General features: G+C 44.4%; 1 pseudogene; it reads left to right on the forward strand.

Annotated features, from left to right (window-relative positions):
* The first annotated feature begins 14,039 nt into the window (after positions 1–14,039).
* On the forward strand, positions 14,040–17,785 carry LOC144127668 (uncharacterized; annotated as a pseudogene).
* The last annotated feature ends 856 nt before the right edge of the window (positions 17,786–18,641 follow it).

Raw genomic sequence — 18,641 nt, forward strand, 5'->3', positions numbered from 1 at the left:
CGACTCGAGCTCAGATGATGACGTTCCAAAGAAACTTGTTGGAAGAGCGCTGGAATAATGCCATTCTCCTCCAGAAACTGAAAGAAATACGCAAAAAAGGCAGAGCTCCAGACCTGCCATGATCGAATTGAGGATATTTTCCTCAGAAAATTGATAAGGGGTATGATTGTCTCAAAAGTGGGTAACTTGTGCTGATTCCAGTGCGCAACCAATTGTGTGATTGGTTGCATCTGGTGTTGTTGTATAGGCTATTTGAAGGCTAATCTTAAATTTGAATTTTAAGGTAATGAAACCTGAGCAATTAAATTAAACTCTTGGCAGTGTTACACCCTATGCCATCATCACAGCTGTTTGTTCTAATGGCAGAATCCTGTTCTTTTTTTGTTTGTGATGATGATCTGTACCCTCTCCCCAATCTTTGATTGGGGCGTGTTTTACTCTCCTCTCTCTCCTTTTCAGTGTGTTTTCCTTTCCCCTGTGTTTTATTGAATGTATTTTCCTTTCCCTGGTCCTTGGTTTCATGAGTGCTTGTGTTCTAATGTAGAGCTGCTACTATTAGCGAGTTGCAAATGTAGTCTTTTAGCAAACATACTCTCAAAAATTATATACATGTGGCTGATTCATGCCATTTTCTAGTAGGACACAGTAGTATATGAACAAAATTGTTGTACTGTAGAAAACAGCTGGCAGAATGTGGAGTTATGCTGTCACTGCAGTTCTTCAGATTTTGGTAAATTGCTCTTTCAGAGTAGCAAAAGGGTCTAAAAAATCTTTAAAAATTGTCGACGACATCATGGACATTGATACAAGCTGTGCAGTGCGGCCGAGCCCCAAGATAAGGCCTTTCCCTTACAAGTTTTGACATCTTCTGGATGGGGAACAAGGTTTTAACATACACACTTACTTAACAGCCGGCAATTAAAAAAACAACTCTGGAATGAGCATTTGCTTTCCAATTGTTTGTGGTTTTCCTTGCGCGGCATAATTCATAGGGCGATACCGGACCTAACAGCTGCCTGCAACATGTGGTATGCCCAAGCCGACAATGTATCATTTCATTTAGGCTTCAAATAGAATTGCTAATATGTGGAGGCTTTGCCACCATGCAGCAATATCTTTGTGCGTTTGAACTTGTCTTCTGTAATATGTGTTGGCCTTGGGAAAGACAAAAATGTGAGCATAACGTTTACATCTGATGCGAAGGCCAGGGTGAAGAAAACCCATGCTGGCAGAAATGTCTCCTGCAGTGGCATGCTTGCTATCGATGCATCAGGCAACGGTGGTCTGCTAGCATGCCGCTCGCGCAGGGTCTCTCTTCCTGGCATGCTTCGCATCAGTGCCACTGTGGAAGGTGCTTTGAAGCTAACTGCCCCTTATCGTGAATAGCCTAACCTTGTAACCAATTTTCCAAGACCACATTAGCCTCATATCAACATGACTTGCAGTGTAATTTAATGCATCATTTGGCAGCGAAGCAAGTGGATATGGGTTCTAGGAGAGAGCCACCTTGCAGCGGTGGCTGTGGGTTACATGCACTAAGTGCAGTTTTAAACCGTCATTCGAACCACTCCAAATTTCAATATATCTAGCATGGATACTATGTATTGTGGGCTATATTGAACTGTTCCTAGATATTTTAACAAACAGGCAATTCTTGCTTCATATATTGAATGCAATTTGCCATATTAACTGATGTATCGAACTGTCCAGTATCTAGCTGTGCCCACTTGGATGACTGTTGGCAGACTTTGCCTGACTAAACGAGTGACTGGGGGTGCCAGTGCGGCAACCGGCACGGTTCACACATTATCTTGCACTTTTTAATAGCACCACGGAAGCTTAATGACAGGAACAGTTGGTAGCCAGGCGGTCAGCACCCTTTTGGGGCTCTCGTACCCATCAATAGTGTCCCAGAACTAGTAGCATGGCTGTTTGCAGCCTTCCAGTTACCATCCCATCTTCATGTCAACTGTCATGGAAGTGGCGAAAACTACGGTAGCTTTCATTTTGTCATCCCATTTTTCACAAGACACTGCTGCAATGCGGGGAAGCCACGCGAACTAGTGTTTCACCTGCCACCACTGCATGCTGGCAATGCTCTATGAAGAAGCCAGCCTAACTGGCATTTGGCATGGTTTGAGACAGTGCTAGAGCTTTGGGAACAGTCTCTCCCAGTTGCCATCTTTTCACTGCCGCATTGCACTTCTGCATGAGCTTTTAGCAAATTTTGTATTTCAGATATATTGAACTATTTAACGATTTTTATCTGTTCGTGTAGAGAAGTTTGCTTGTATTATGGTTCATAGAAATTCTATTATGGTCCATAGAAATCGCGCTTCTTTTCACATGTGAGTCTGCCTTAATTCTTATTTCAAGTAATTTTGATGTCCTACCAGTCTTTTTAGCGCAGGCTGTTCTCACCAGCCATTAAGACTTTGTGTGTTTGCACAATGAAGAGTCCTCATGCTCTTCGTACAAATGGAGTACATAATCAAGGTTTGACTGTGATTGGAGAAATGAGTTGAAAACTGCTGCATTCTTGTAATGGCCGCACCATCTAAATGTCCAAAAAGTAAAGTGTGTAAAGTTGTTTGACACAGCCTGTATGTAAAAGCAGAGTGTTCACAGCTAGTTCTGTTTGCACAATCATGCACCTATGGACTTCATTATTGATCGGAGCTCAACCCAAGCTGTCCTATCTGCCCCTGGCACCTCTGATCTTGGAGGTGCTCTTCAAGATTCACAGCTGTCAGAGAAAACAAGTCACTTGTCTTCCTTTTACTGACTACTGACGTGGCGTGCACGTGGAAGCAGATTGAAAGATATATGTGTTCACAACACTAAGGCCCTAAGGACATCACTCTCCACAGCTCAGCTCAGCTTATCTTGTCTGCCCCTGGCCCCTTAGGCCTAGTCAGCACTTTTCGTGGCGAATACTTACTTGCACAGGTAAGCAGATGATTTTTGTCTCCGTTTTCTATCACTTTTGTTCTGTATTTTTAATGGACAGAGGTTACTACCCAGATCAGATACGAAAGTTCATTGTGAGACTTCACTTAGCTAGAGCAAACTTACTCTATTAAGCCAAATATAGCTCATTCTGTCAAATAGTCTAGCTTATACAAGTAAAGAACAAGGTGCAACTGTTTTAAGTGATTTAGCCACTAGCCCAGCCTTGCCAGCTCTGGCACAAATGCTACGGAAGCAAACAATTATCAATTTTATGTTGCAACAGGAAGACAACTCCTTTAATTTTGTTCATTGAATTTTCAAAACATGATTTCGAATTGAACCACAGTGAATCCACACTGAAATTTTGACAGGAACTCGCTTACATGAGTGACACTGTTAGCATGTATTCTGTGAAAGGCCGCATACGGGGGGCCCCGGCATTGCTGAAAAGAACTAACCAGGCGACCAGTGCCCAAGACATTTTCCCTGCCTTCAAATTTATTGACCCAGACATGTCGGCGAAGACGGTGGTGGGAAAGGCGGCGGCCGATGCAGAAGACAGATGTGCAAAGACCGCCAGACGGCTAAAGAGGAGAGGCTGCGCGCGGTGCCCTACGCAACCGCAGTCTTCCCTGCGGTTTGCCCCGTGCTTCTCCCTCCTCCCCTCCCCTCCCCTCCCCCCCCCCCCCCCCCCCCCCCCCACCAGCGCGCGAAGACGGGTTCGTTTGAGCGTTTGTGTGTGCAGGCCGACAGGCGACCTTACTAGCAGCGGACACGACGGGCTGCGTAATGGCTCGAGGTGGCGGAGGAGGTCGGCGGCTGGCACCGGACGGACTGACTGCAGAGAAGCGTCGCCCTCCGAGGGACGCCTGATCCCCTTCGACCCATCCCCAACGGCGCCATCGGCCTTCCCGTCGTAACAGCCGCGGATTCCTAGAAGTTTGGCGGGTGCCTTTGATCGGCTGTGTGAGCAGCGACGACGAAAAACTGTTGGGCGAGGATTACCCAGAGAGAGAGAGAGAGAGAGAGAGAAAGGGAATCTCCGGAGAGACGCGGCGGGGCCAACGAGACAAAGGAAAGAGGTCGAGCAGAGACAGGCGAGGCTAACGGACGCAAGATATCGTGCTGGTCTATAGTCAGCAAAGCCAGACCTCAGCGTCCGTACCAAACTGACCGCCAGTCGAAACGCCCAAGAGTCCTGTGGCCTCGACCCGTCACAGCAACGCCAGCCGAGAGACGCCGGGAAGAGAGGAAGACCCCGGGAGAGCCGAAGCAGCCGCGGCCCGCCGACGCGAGACGATTGGAGTGGAGCCCCGATCTGCCAGACCTACAACCAGAGGCTCCTGAAAGCCAGCGGTGAGCGGACCACCAGTTTCGCCTTCAGGCAGAGATGAATAAATATCGTTTTGCCGGGTTACCGCCTTGTTGGCTCATTTCTCCTCGCTTCAGCAGGACCCGTAGATTCTGTGACTTACCCCCGACAGGTGGGAACGTCACAATTCTTTAGCTGTTCCTTCTCCCAAGCCTTAGGCGAGCATACATTTACAGAGAACTACAGTCATGTCTTGTTAATATGAACACTTTGCTTCCCGAGCAAAACTCTCCATAAAGTGAGTCGTCCGAATCATGAAGAAAAAAACATGTGATTAAGGCCTGCTTCTGTGCATACTGGTGTCCTATAAAATTTAGACATAATTTTCTGAGTTGCAGACCTATTATCCATGGTCACTAGTGTGCTTAAAAAGCTCAAGCCGGTAAGGAATACTTTTGTAAACATGAAATGCTTTATTAATCACAATAATAAAGTCGTAGCATGGCAGTATATAGAAAAGCTACACACACCAAGAAAAGGAAGGCATACACCTGGCAGACAAACTAAGAAAGGCACACATTGAGTGGCGCAGGCAACCAATGAAGGTTCATCTGGCAGCACAAGTGATGAGCCAGTCAATAGCGACAGCACTTGCAGAGTGCAGAGCCTTGCATTTACAGGGATTTGTAAACTGAAAGCTTGTACCAGAAGGATTAGAAAAAAGCAATCAATGAAAAAAATGCGACAGAAATACAAGACATGTTTGAATTTGTGACACAATACCTCTCTTCTTTGAAAGAGCCGGTAAACAGGTGTAAAATTAATGACAAACCGTAAGACAGGTTTTCTGGGCTTTATCATATGTATGAAAAGTCTGGTTGCCCTGTATAACTTGCCTGTCTTGCAAAAAAAAACTGAAGTAGATTCCAGCCTACAAAATCTGCCAGAACATCTTAAACCTTTTTTGGGGGGCTTATCAAAGCACATGAAAACTGCAATGATAACCCCACAGCAAAGCAATTTCAAGCAGCATTTAAAAGAATAATAGTACAAAATGAACTTGGTGATGTTGCCTCTGGGAAGTGTCAAGTTTTTCAAGTTTTAGATAACATAGCTTATCGTGCAGTGCCACCACCAGACATTCGTCAGCTGACATTATGAATGCCTCCACAGCGAGGAACCAACTTACAGAGAGCGAGAAAACTGAGCAGCACCATATAGCTGCTCAGCACGACAATATAGCATTCACAGAAAACATCAGCAATATTGGGGGTCGTGTAGTACCATATATTGCTGGCTTCAAGAACTCTTTTACAGGACCTGTTACATGAGTTTCTAGAATCTGTGCAACAGACGGAGCTGTTCAAAGAACTGCAGGCACATGTTTCAAAATGATCCTCTGGAAAACCACTACATTCATCTTATCAGAAGCTCTCTTTTTTTTCATGTTAGCAAGCAAGCCACACAAACTTTCCAAGGCAGCCAAGTGCCACAGATGTTTAAGAAGCTCACACAGTTTGAGGGACGGTAATATATTCCTATTTGCTCTGCTAGAGCTAAAGTAAAAATTTATTTTTAGCAATCAATTTTTAGCAATCCCATTCATATTCCAAATCCCTGCGAAAGTATATGAGCAAGAATGTAAGACATTAACTCGAACTTGAGGCAACATGTAAATGGCATCATTTAAGCGTCTGTCTGTCTGTCTCTGTCTGTATAATCTATCGACCAACCTGCCTACCTACCTACCTACTCCTTCCATTCCAGGGGAACAGACACACTCTCGCAAAAGGTGACCTCTTGCACCACAAAATGAGCACAGCGACTAGCTGCCCTTTACAGCGAAGACTGCTGCAGAAGGCTTCTTTCTCTTTAGGCTTGACTCTCCCGGTTTTACACTTGCCTGCTGTACTGTGCTTGTTCTCTGCTCTCCACTTCCATTCTTTAGAAATGAAGGAAATCTTGGAGGTCGTCTTGGGGACTGGTTGCAGTCGTAGCTTTCTTCCGGCAGTATTCAAGATGCAGCTGATCAGTAATGCTCCTTTCATGTATGCCAATGCAGTTTCTGCAATGTATTTATCTTTGCCATACTACGCAGATGACGATTATCGGCGGAGGTCTGCGTCGGTGGCCCGTAGCCAACAGCGCGTCAACAGCGCAGGACTAACGGAAGAGGAGTTAAACCACCTCTGCTGCCCTACTATTGCGAAATGTTCCAAAGAAAAGTGCAGGAGAAAGATAAGATGCTACAAAGACTGAACTAAGTTCACTCATCATGGCGGACGCAGAAACAAATACATTAAGCATAATTCAGGTGAATCTGGGAAGAGCATTTAGGGCAAATCAATCGCTTCAAGATTACCAGGATGAATATCAGCACAGCATTTCGGCCATCCAGGAGCCATCTGAACAATCGAATAATCTCGTTTCATATTTAACATAAAATAATTGCAGCAACAGAGAACCCAAAAGTGGCATTCATCATTCCCGATGAAAATATTCAGGTTTTTACAATTAAAGTAGAGGGTAAATTGGCAGTAGTCAAAATTACAAAAGGACATAAGACAATATTCATGGTTAATATATACTTCCCACCAAATGAAGATGTATCATGGCATCTTATAAAAATACAACTTTCATTGGCACCATTTCAAGAAGGTGTTTTTATTATGGAAGATTTTAATGCCAAAAATGTAATCTGAGGAAGCAAAGAAACAGACCGGAGAGGAGGTGAAGTTTGTGAACTAGTAATAAGGAATAACCACACAATTGCTATTAACAGGAACTCGGCACCCCCCTTACATTTAAGACAAATTATTGTGGGCCTATAAAAAAATACAAAATTAAGTGTCCCTGCCCGTGCCACCACATTTAAGACAGAAAAAAAGAAAAAACAATTGCCCTGCCCGCACCGTCTAGCGACACAACAGACTAACTGCATTTAAGACAAAATTTATTGCGGGACGATAAAAAGAGCGAAAAATAGTGTCCATGCCTGTACTGGTAAGACATAGATTAGTGTGGACAGAGAAAAAAGAAAGAAAAATAATGTTGCCCAGCCTGCACCGCCAATGGTACCACTAAGAAAAAAATTATTGTGGGACGATAAAAAGAACGAAAAAGAAAATGTCCCACTAAGACAGTAAGAGTGCAAGGGTCGATAGACCTAACAATGGTTAATCAATCACTTCGTTCATCTGTCAAACAATGGAAAGTTTTAAAGTGTGCCAATGTAGCGACCACAGATATATACAAATTATAATTGGCAATGTAGAGGGACCTGTTACATTTCATATAATGTAAAAAAAGAAGCAAAAATTTTAGACAAATTAAAACCAAATGAGTGGTTTGAGGCTTGCCATAGTCTCGATGCAGCCGAAGAGATAGAAAACATAGTGGAAGTGTAAGCAGCTTGCAAAAGAAATTTCGAAGAAAAACAAAGGAGAGTAAGCATAAGTTAAACGCACAGTGGAATACAGTCTTGGTAGAGACAAAAAAAGTGAGGGCTATGAGAACCCGCTATCAAAAACCTGAGGAGAGTTACAAATGTATAATCTGCGCAATACTACAAAGAACATGGAATATATAATAACATGATTAACGAAGACAGAGATAAAAGCTGGGATAAAGTGTGCAAACAATGCATCAAAAAATCCATTTTCATTATCTTATGAAATCGCAAGAGGTTAGTTGAAAACGCACCAAATATTTAGAAAGCATTACGAAACCAGATGGTGAAAACACCACTACATTAGAGGAAACAGTGAAATATATTTTGCACTCATTTTATGATAATAGTGACATTGAACAAATTCAGTTAGGGACCGAAATGGAGCAAAGTGCTACAGACCTGGACATATCATTTACAGAAGTAGAAGTAGAGAATACTGTTAAAAACCTAAGAAAAGATGTGCAACCTAGGCCAGATAAAATAAGAACCTGTTTTGTTCAGGAATCATTTTTATTTATTTATTTATTTATTTCATAATACTGCAGGCCACTGCTTGGCCCAAGCAGGAGCGAACATATAATGTTACATAACCAAAAGAATAAAGTTATTCAATATTAGCAGCACACGGAAACCAAAAGAATAAAACCAAAAGAAAAAACTTATACAATGTTAGCAGCGCACGGATACCAAAAGAATAAACCAAACGAATAAACTTATACAATATCAGCAGCACACGTATACAAAACATACATATAATCAATATTAGCAGGTAAATAGACAATTTAACGCATCAGAAAAATTTTGCGAGGAAAAAACAGATTCCGGTAACAAATTCCAATCTTGCACTGTTCTAGGGAAAAAACTGTATTTAAAACTGTTAGTTTTGGCGAAAAGGGGAGTAAGTGAATGTTCAAGAACGTTCCGAGTCCTTCTCACTAGAGGACGCTTAATGCACTCCGGAAGTTTATTTTTACCTGTTAAACTATTAAACAAGAATACCAATCTATTAATCTTTCGGCGGACTTCACACAAGGCATTTGTTATAAAACTTTTTAATGCCTGCCACAAAATAGGGTATTTTCCTAGTCACTGGAGACAATCCAGAGTAATTCTAATCCCCAAGGTGGGAGCCAAAGAGGAAACAGGAATTGAGAAACACCTTCCCATAGCAAAAAATTCAATTCAAGGGGAAATGTTTGAAAAATTGATAAAAGACAGATTATACTGCTTTCTTAACAGTAGGAAACTCTTTCCTAGACATCAGTATGTTTTCCACCACAGCACTGCAACCGTAAACGCACTAATGGAAATGCAACGACAAATTGAACATGCACATTTAGATAAGCTCAGCACATTAATACTTTCTCTAGACATACAGAAATGCTTTTAATTCAATACAGCCTAAGTTAATCGTAGAAAAGTTAAAGCAGTTCAAATGTCTTAACTTAGTCAAAATAACAGGAGCTATATTAACTCAGAGAAAAATCATACACGAAATCCAATCAACGTGCATCACAAAAGACATTTCCTCAGTTTCCCTACAAGGATCACCACCAAGTCTTCTCTACTGTAGTATAATGATCTCAGACATATTTCAGTTAAATATACCAGAGAGTATGCATATTCAAGCATTTGCAGATGATGTAATCATAGTAATTAAATTCAACTCCCGTTAACAAGCTGAACCTAGCCCCGAAGTTCTGTGACCTAGGCGCCTGCCTCATAGGTTGCTTCTCTCAGAATTTTTTGCTCACGGTTGCCGACGCTGGATTTCTGCGACCCGAACTACTTAACGCCATCACGTTAAAAGGAATTTGCAGCCGACACCTAAAAAGGGAGGCGGAGGTTAACAAAATGTAAGCAAAAACAAGACAAGGCTTCAGTAGGCCTCTCGTAAGAACGTCAGGAGTTATGAGGACCCAGCAAGGTCCGAAAATCGTATACAGTGACGCGCGCGACTTGGTACCAGTTTCGTTGCTGGATGGCTCAAGGGAACCTCGTCGCGTGTGCTCAAATTTCCGGTCGTCGTACGCAACGTCGTATGCATGCAATCTCACTTGGTCACACTGCTTCTACGCCCTGTTGTTCAAGTAGTTCAACAAAGACAGCAGAGTATTTGCATGAGTTATCAATTCTGTACGAGCACAGCAAACGTGCAGTAATGATTACCGCGAAAAGCAGAGGACAAATGTGCGTTGAATTCGGTTAGTACCGTAGGTGGGACAAGAAATGCGTGGAATGCCAAAATCAACGCCTGCACAGTTTCGACAACGAAATATCACATTGTTTTCTGTAGGCAGGCTGAGGCGAGTACCTGCAGAATTTCAGCCCGCTGGCAGCCGAATTCGTAAAACTTGGTCCTTTACTCCGTTTCAGACACAGGTGGCTTGATTTTAGCAGTAGCACTCGTTCGAAGAAAAAAGCAAGACCTGCTCACGAAAAATACAAAACCATAAAGAAACAAATGGAACAGCGTGCACATGAACAAGTCCAGCTTTCTCGAGCAAAAAATTTTGGAAATTGAGAAATTGTAAGCCACTGTTATTGAAATATTGAAGGTAATGGTCCATTATTCTGATATGTAGCAAAATCTTTCTTTTAAGCTATTTCCAGCGATCTCATAAAACAGTTAAGACTGCCATAGAAAACCAATGAGGAACGCTATTGACAATAGCAAAAACGTGAACAAAAAAATACAAGACTGCCGTCGGTTGATCTGCGGATATATTGATTGTTATGACGGCCAGACGCGGTCTGTCAAACGACGTCGTGATCTTGAACCGGAAGAGGTATGCGCACGACGCGACCTTAGCGCCCTCAGCAGTGGCGCGCGTTCGATGAAGGGCTTGGCCTCCGCGCTAGCAGACGAAACCAGGATGCGATCTATCACGACTCACAGGTGGGCGTGGAGAGTGTCTTTTCAGCAGAATCAGAACTGACATCCCTTACAAAAGTAAAACCCGGACCCTAATCGTAGCAGGGCTGGCTCGAGCCCGGGACCCGATTTTCGGTTTGTGCTCGAGCCCGCGCCGTGATTAGATGATAAAAATTATTGTGGGACGATAAAAATAACGAAAAATAAGGTGTCGCTGCCCATGCCACTGAGTATAACGGGCATGCGATTAGATGGCATATTAGGCTGGGGTAACCTAAAAAGATTGAAAAATAATAAACCCCTGTCTGCACGACTGACGTATAACAGGCTTAATGCAATTTTAAGATAAAAGAAAAGGCCCAAGGGCACAGGTAATTCTACCACCCGTAGGTGTGGAAAATGAAAAAAAAATAGAGGGAGGGGGTAAAAAGCTACATAGCGACCCACAGCCGGCGGAGCAGGCCTGGGGAGACTACCCGGATCTCCCTTGGGACGTAGCAGAGAATGGGTGAAATGGATAGGTTGTAAGGTTGTCAGGAAAGCGGTGATGGGCATTAATTGGGATGGAAATGGGGACAGCGAGTTTTGTGCTCTGATCCTTCGAATCAGGTGGACTTCGGCGCTCAGCTCATAAACAGATCTCAGCGACGCGTATATTTGTGATCGCTGAATATGCTCGCGCGCGTTCCGCCACGTCGATCTCACGGTGATCCTTCGAAGATGACGCGAACCGTCTGGAAGTAACGCACCTGATTTTCTAAAGCCACGCTTTGCGGGTGAGAGTGGCAAGGTAAAGAATGTAGCAAAGCATACGACGCCTTGCTAGTGACTGTCAACATGGGCGCGACGGCCGGCAGTTGGGCTGTCTGGACGGCGGCGCGCGCTCTCCCGCCCACTACTTTACCCTGAACAGTGAAGACATATGGTGACGTAACTACGTACAATCTTCGAACCGAAAACCGTTGCTCGCAGACAACAAACCCTCATTTCTGTCCCTATATATCACCCCCTTCTCCACCCTCTGCAGCGCAGCAGTGTTCTCATCAGAGGCAGTTGCATGCCCTGCAGGAAAATTTCTTTCAAAAACAAGAACCACATCAAATTTCGCATTCTTCGAAAAGAGGGGGAAGATGTCCCTTTATCTATATGAAAAGGAAGTTGCTGAAAGAGCACAATAGAGCAGAAGTGCTCGTCAAGGGAATGCATCATTGTAAATATTACCTTTCGACACATTCCCTTTACACGCTGTCTTCAAAGCAAGTGGCGACCATCGAGGCTTCAGGTCGGGGCTCCCCTCGCGCTAACCCCTTCAGTCGGCTGAGCAGGAAGTGAAAACGTGGTCTGTGAAAAGGGGTTTCTGATTGGAAAACACCTTCCTGTAAGTCAGCTTTTCTGCAATATTGAAAGTTGTCCGCTCAAGCAGCATAGTACGTACACAAGGGAGCTGACTAGTTCGTATTCAAAGTGCAATAGCTAAAGGACGCCGAAGAGAGATAAAAACAACGGCATTTACCCTTTGTCCACATGAAGCGAACTATAAGTGTAATGAACGCATATTCCCACTACCCGACAGTTAATCTTTCCTCAATCCTGCTCACGGCACCAGTTAAATCTTCTTGCCTTCGGTGATGGCCGGTTGGTGCTGGTGGGTTGCTCGTCCCGAGATGAATGACGATGGCAGGTTGGCCGGTGATCGAAGTGCGAAAAGCCTTCAGGACTTCGTCCGCTCGTCCGGCGACACGTTGCCAGTTGGGACAGCAACTCCGACTTCTTAGCAAACAAAACATGCTTCTAACTGAACACCATCGCTTGGCACATGCCGCTGGTCACGTGTTCTGCGGCTGCAACTAGGACCGCGGGCTGTGCTGATTGGCCCTCTATCACCCCTCTCTCCCTGAGGCTGCAGCGCGGAGTCTAGTTTCGAGAGTTTTGGTGGGAAAATTTTACCAGGCCACTGTGATTATCACCCGGAGAAACGGCCGGCTGTGGAGGATGCTGTACCATTAGCAGGAAATTTGCGTGGCTTGGCGGTGCGCTAGACTATTAGGAGAGACCATTAGGACAGCCCGAGCATCACCATCGCGCTTGGAGCGCGGTTCAATTACTTTCGACAGAGTTCGACAGAGCGTTCCGTGGGTTTCAAGTGCAGAACAATGTCCTCTTCGTAGTTAAAGCTTCAAAGACGGTGGAAGTGGTGAATGCACGGCTCAGTGCTGGCTTGGAGCGACTGGAGAAGCTGAAATATGCAAATGCGACATACATTTGCAAGCATGCAGCAGGGCTCAGGTGCACAGCAACAGGCGTACAACCTCAGCAAAGGTGAGATTCAATACTTTTTTGGTTGCGGCGACTCTGTCTAGGGTACTATATGGGCTCAGGCCTGTGTACTAATAATGGTTACTATATTTTCATGGAGTTAACTGGCAGAGAAAAAAAAAAGTCAGGTTGCAGCTATTTATTTGCACTGTGCAAACTTTTTGACAACTGTCTCAAATTTTAGTGCACCGGCCCTACTAGACGCATTTTCTGGTTTCCGGTATACGTTCCTGGGCTCGAACCCGGCCGCGGCGGCCGCATTTCAATGGAGGCAAAACGCAAAGGCGCCCGTGTGCTGTGCGATGTCAGTGCGTGTTAAAGATAATTATCCCGGAGCCCTCCACTACGGCACTTCTTGCTCTCTTTCGTCTTTCACTCCCACCTTCCTTCTTTCCCCTACGGCGCGGTTTGGGTGTCCACTGAGATATGCGAGACAATGCACCATTTCAGTTCCCCAACCAAATACTCGTGCCAACGTCCCTGAAGCCTGCTTTGTGGTAGGTGGCCCACCTGCCCACAGGGTTGTAGGCAACGTGCCTGGTGGGTACACCCGGCAGGCCTTCACCTGAGTGAAGGCCGTTAGTGTGAAGGCCTTCATGGTAAATGCGTTCTGGGACCTGGCAGGTCTTCACCTGGGTGAAGGTCTTTAAGGTAAATGCCATCAAGGTAAAGTCCTTTGTCTCGAAGTCTTTAGGTGAAATGGTTCTGTTGTGAAGGCCTTTCGTGTAAAAGCCTTTAGGTAAAAGGATGCTTTCACATTCGCAGCATGTAAAGATTTTAAGTGCCCATCGTAACAAGTGCTACTGCACAATATTCTGTGCTTAGCCATGATGAGCCGTCCGCTATTTTTGCGACCTGTGTGGGAGGGCCAAGACACAAGAGAGGGTCTATCCTGTCCGTGCCTTTCTTTCTGTCCATCTCTTTCCTTTCGTGCTTTACCAGCCTTGAATATGAACCAACTTGCCAAACTTTCTGCTCTTCTAAGGGTTCACAGCCCTCTGGCATTGTGCACGCTTTTCCATGTTTTAAGGTTTTACTACCAACTTGCCCCAATTATTGCCACATGGAATTGACATTTTTCAAGCATGCATGCATGTAAGTTTGATTACAGTTTCTAAACTGTGTGCAGGACAATGAAGAAAAGATGTCCGGCTACAGTTGTATTCACAGCACAACGCGCAAGTCGGCAGCTTGAAATAACAAAACTTGACTGCAACCACGAAGTCAGCAAAGAAATTTTTGAATAGGCAGAACGTCGTCGGCTCATAGAAGAAAAGGAATATGTGCTTCCGTTGATGGAACTAAATGTCCTGCCGAGTGTAATAGTTGGAAAGCTAGACGAAAAGACAGGTAAGGAATTGCTTGATTTTTCTTCTGATGAGCTCATTTTTTTACTGGCACAGCCTTGCTTTTGAAAGGAATAGTTTAGTAATGAATTCATTACACTGCTTTCAGGAAATACAGTGACTAAAGACTTGCACAACCTGAAGCATTCAATATATGGAGCGGATTAGGCCGAACTACTGGTTAAAGAGATTGAGAACTGCCGTGAACGACACAAAGCAAAAATTATACCTGTCACTGATGACTATAAAAAAACTCTGGGATCTCCTGATCCAGACATCGCACATGCAGCAGGCGTATCAGTCATTTCCAGAAATGCTGCTACCAGATGCAATTTACAGAACCAACAAACTTAAGATGCCACTTTTTGTTTTGTTAGTACAAGACGGTTGCGGAGACAGCCAGGTGGTCGCATACACTTTTGTTGCTTCTGAACAGTGTCACCATGTCTCCAAAATGTTGGAGCTTTTCGTCAAGGAAAACCCATGTTCCGAAAAGACAGATGCAATCATCGTAGACAAAGATTTTTCAGAAATCAGTGCAATTCGGAGCACTTTTCCTAGTGTGCCATTGGTACAACCGTGCCAATTTCATGTTGTAAAGGCATTCAGAATAGCAGCCAGCCAATTTGCAAGGTCTGTCGAAGAACGAGAACTTATGGTGGAGGTATTCAACCAAATGTTGCATGCACCAACAGCAAACAAGTATGATGAAGCAAGACGCGAGTTTGAAAGGTTTGCCAGTAAAGAAGCTGTGCAATACATCGAGAAGAACTGGAACTCTAAGAACATGTGGGCCCGTCACATCTGTCTGTGACCAAGAGTTTACCTGTGGAGCGAACACGACTAACCGAGTAGAAGCACATAATGGTTTCATAAAAACAGCCCTCTCATCCTGCACAAAGCTTCACGATACCTTGAGCGATTACTGAATTTAGCAACCATAATTCAAAGAAAAACGGCCCGCTCAGTAACGCTGCTGAAAACTTGTCAGTTTTAGAACCACATGAAAATGCACAAAGTTGAAGTGTGTTCAAAAGTGTTGACCGCATATGCTTGCTCAGTGATCAGGAAACAGCTAATCAAAGCTGGAGATAGTGACGCCGAAGTGAAACAGACGTCTGAAAAACAGTACACTGTGGCTTCTACAACTGGTGAAGGCTGGCATCACATATAGCTAGAAGAACAAGTATGTGATTGCACATTCTTTTCCAAGATGGGCCTACTGTGTCGCCATTTCTTGGCCATTTGCATAAAGCTTGATGTTGAGCCGGACCTCCAACAGGCAGTTCGAAAGCGCTGGTTTAATTGGTATCAGAGTGACTTCATGTTATCAAGTGAGCAATCCAACAATGAATACCATGGGGCCACAGAAGATCTCGAAATCCTCTCAATGCCTGGACCAAGTTTTGAAAAAATGAATCGAGATCAGCGGTATAATTTTGCAATAAAAACACTCAAGGCCATTGCTGACACTCTGGCTGACTGCAAGCCACAAACCTTTGCAAGACGATTAAGGATTCTTGAAGACATAAAAACAGCATGGCTGAAGGAAAGCAAGGCAGAAAAAATGTACAGTTCTATGGATTTCGATGGCAGCAGTGAAGATGAGGGAGCACCCAAAAGCGATCATAGTACATTAGAACAAACGGTCACAAAGGAAGTGGCAGAAAAAGTAACTGGAGAAGGATGTGCCATTAAACTTCCCATTGTCAAAGCCAAAGGACGTCCCACCAAGCGCCTTCCTAAGCGGAAAGTAACTGTTCAGAAGCACAAGAGACAAGGAGAACCAGTACCTTTTAAGGAACCGACTGCTGAGGCGCAAGACACACGGTAGATATTTTAATGCGCTTCATAAAAATGACCCACACAATCGTGATATCAGAAGAACAGCAAAAGTGGAGCAGGCTTTCGGTGCAGCTTTGCCCATCAGTAAGGCTGGCCCTTGCCCTTTCTAGTGCCAAAGCACATCTAGCCGCACTCCCTGTGTGTGTCTGTGGAGCCTCTCGTAGCAAATGTAAATGGCTAACTGGGTCAGTGGACACCTCAGTCACTCCTTGTGTAGGTGGTGACATCCACCTAAAAATAGAGGCAGTTATGCGCCTTTACTTTTATCAAAACCAGTGGAAGGTTTAGACCCCCATTGATTTTAAGGAAAGGAAAGGCACATAACTGGCTCTCTAGGACAGTGAACACCTCAATCACCCTTTGAGGTATGTGGCCTTGGTGTCCACCAGAAGAAAAATCTGTGCTTTCACACAATATTTTGTGCTTAGCCATGCCAAACTGCCAGCAGTCATTTTTTTTTTAATTTGTTAGCAGTAAACTGAGTACAGCTGAGAAAAGCGAGCAATTTTTCTATATGTGCGGGTTTTGTGTCATGCAGTTTTCATCTGGAGACTTTAAAGCAGACAGAAAATCAAAACGAGAAATAAATGCTAGATTCACACAGCAAGCATTTACACTAAACAGATGTTACTTGAAGCCATAAAAGTTCAGAATGTTTCAATAAATGAAATAATGAAATTTTAGTAAGCTGACGGTGCACTGTGAAAATTTAAGGTATATATTTAAAACATATACAACCGACAGATAACGTGTGGGAGTCGGAGATGTCCACTACTCACATGTGTACCCCTCTTCAGCTGCTGCTGACAAAGGAAACTGGCTCTGCACTCTCACTTTTGGCATGCATCAGCTGTCGGCTACGGAATCATGTAAACTCATAGGCAGCTGTGTGCATCGCTCACCTCGTAGCTTTTTTGCCACTGTTCCATGCTCCCTCTGAACACTAAATGTTGCGATGTCATGCAAGAAAAACAAAAGGCAAAGTCATAGAAGGCTACAAATTGTTTTGTTTAGATTTTCTGATGCACACACTTGTAAATTATATTTCTCAGTTCATTTTTTTTTTTTCAGTGCTTTTAGCTGGCATAGCTGGCACGGATGCCAAAGTACATGTTCTTACTGGACAGGGCCTCTTGGATGAGCAGGACATTGAAGTCCGTCCTGAGCAACTGCCAAGTGCCCTTCTCGACTACAGTGTATCTTTACCCAAACTGAAAAAGTATTTTACGCCAGATGCATGGCTGCTACTCGCATCATCTAGTAAGAATGTTTTCTCTTGATTACATTTCTACCTGTAATACTTTGTCTCATTAAATATTTATCACCTGTTCACAGTTGCAGCAAAGAAAAATGGAGATGTCTGGTGCTGTGTACAATGCAAAGAGAAGGATGATGGCGAGTTGATTGCATGTGACCAATGCCTCGAGTGGTTTCACTGGTAATAATTTCCCTCACAATTTTGTCATACACATGTACTAATATTTTCTTTTTGTTTTCCAACAGGTCATGCGTATCTGTGAAGGAGGAGGATATTGGGCAATCCTGGTTTTGTCCCAAGTGCTCTGCATTCAAATAAATAGTGTTCTAATAAAATGCTCAATCATTTCATTCCAGCTATCTGAGCAGCTTATAACTGCTTTTCTTGCAATGCTACATTCTCTGTTCAGCGAAGTGGCTGCCTGCCTGTAATCGTGCAGCTGTGTGAAGTGCAACATTTAAGTTTTAGAGTGCCACACTAAGTTCTAGTAGTTCACTATGAAAAAGCATAGTCAGGCATGCGAGGAAACAGTGGTAAAGTAGAACTACAATTTTCCGGCAATTTATCAGAAGGAACAATAATAAATATTTCTTTCCATTAAGTAAAAGTTCACTGTGTGGCATAATAAGTCGTAACCAAAACTCCCGTGCCCAGTGGGCCCAAACTCAATTTGCATGTATCCGGCTTTCGTACGTCCGCTGCTACTGCGGCCGAGTATGTTTGCCAAGGAAAACTGGGTGGCTAGTAGATCTACCGCAGACAGCCATGCAGATAGGTAACCATGCACGTCGCCGTACGCGTGGCATTTTGCGCTGAATTTGTCTGAAGTGACGTCTGTTACAAAGCAGGAAGGTGCAAATCTCTGATCCAAATCGATCGCGGTTGGCGGGCGAAAAAATGTAGCAAGCAAAGCAACGTCGCGCGTATGAGACCGTCTGGCGCTGTTTGCGGATGCTGCTTGCTCCGGGTCACATAGTAAGAGCAGTTCATTACGGTACCGTCAGGTCTATGCAGGCGCAATTGGAGAAGGTAACGTAGCACAAGGAAGCGGGCGAGCATACGACAACCACGGCGCTGACCGCACCCGCGATCGACCAGTATCGCCAGCATGAGCAGCGGCACACAACGCCGCGCAGTCCGGCCGCCGATTTCAGTAACCTGACTACGACGAGAAGGCAGTCTCCGCGTCCGTCTGTGACCCATGTTTAGAGGGAGATTTCGGCGCCGGGGGCGCGGGCTCGAAGCCGGCAAACCGCCGAACCGGAGTTCGTCGAGCGCGCCGCCGC

Source organism: Amblyomma americanum, chromosome 4 (assembly GCF_052857255.1).
Source record: "Amblyomma americanum isolate KBUSLIRL-KWMA chromosome 4, ASM5285725v1, whole genome shotgun sequence".
In the NCBI taxonomy this organism is placed as follows: Eukaryota; Metazoa; Arthropoda; class Arachnida; order Ixodida; family Ixodidae; genus Amblyomma; species Amblyomma americanum.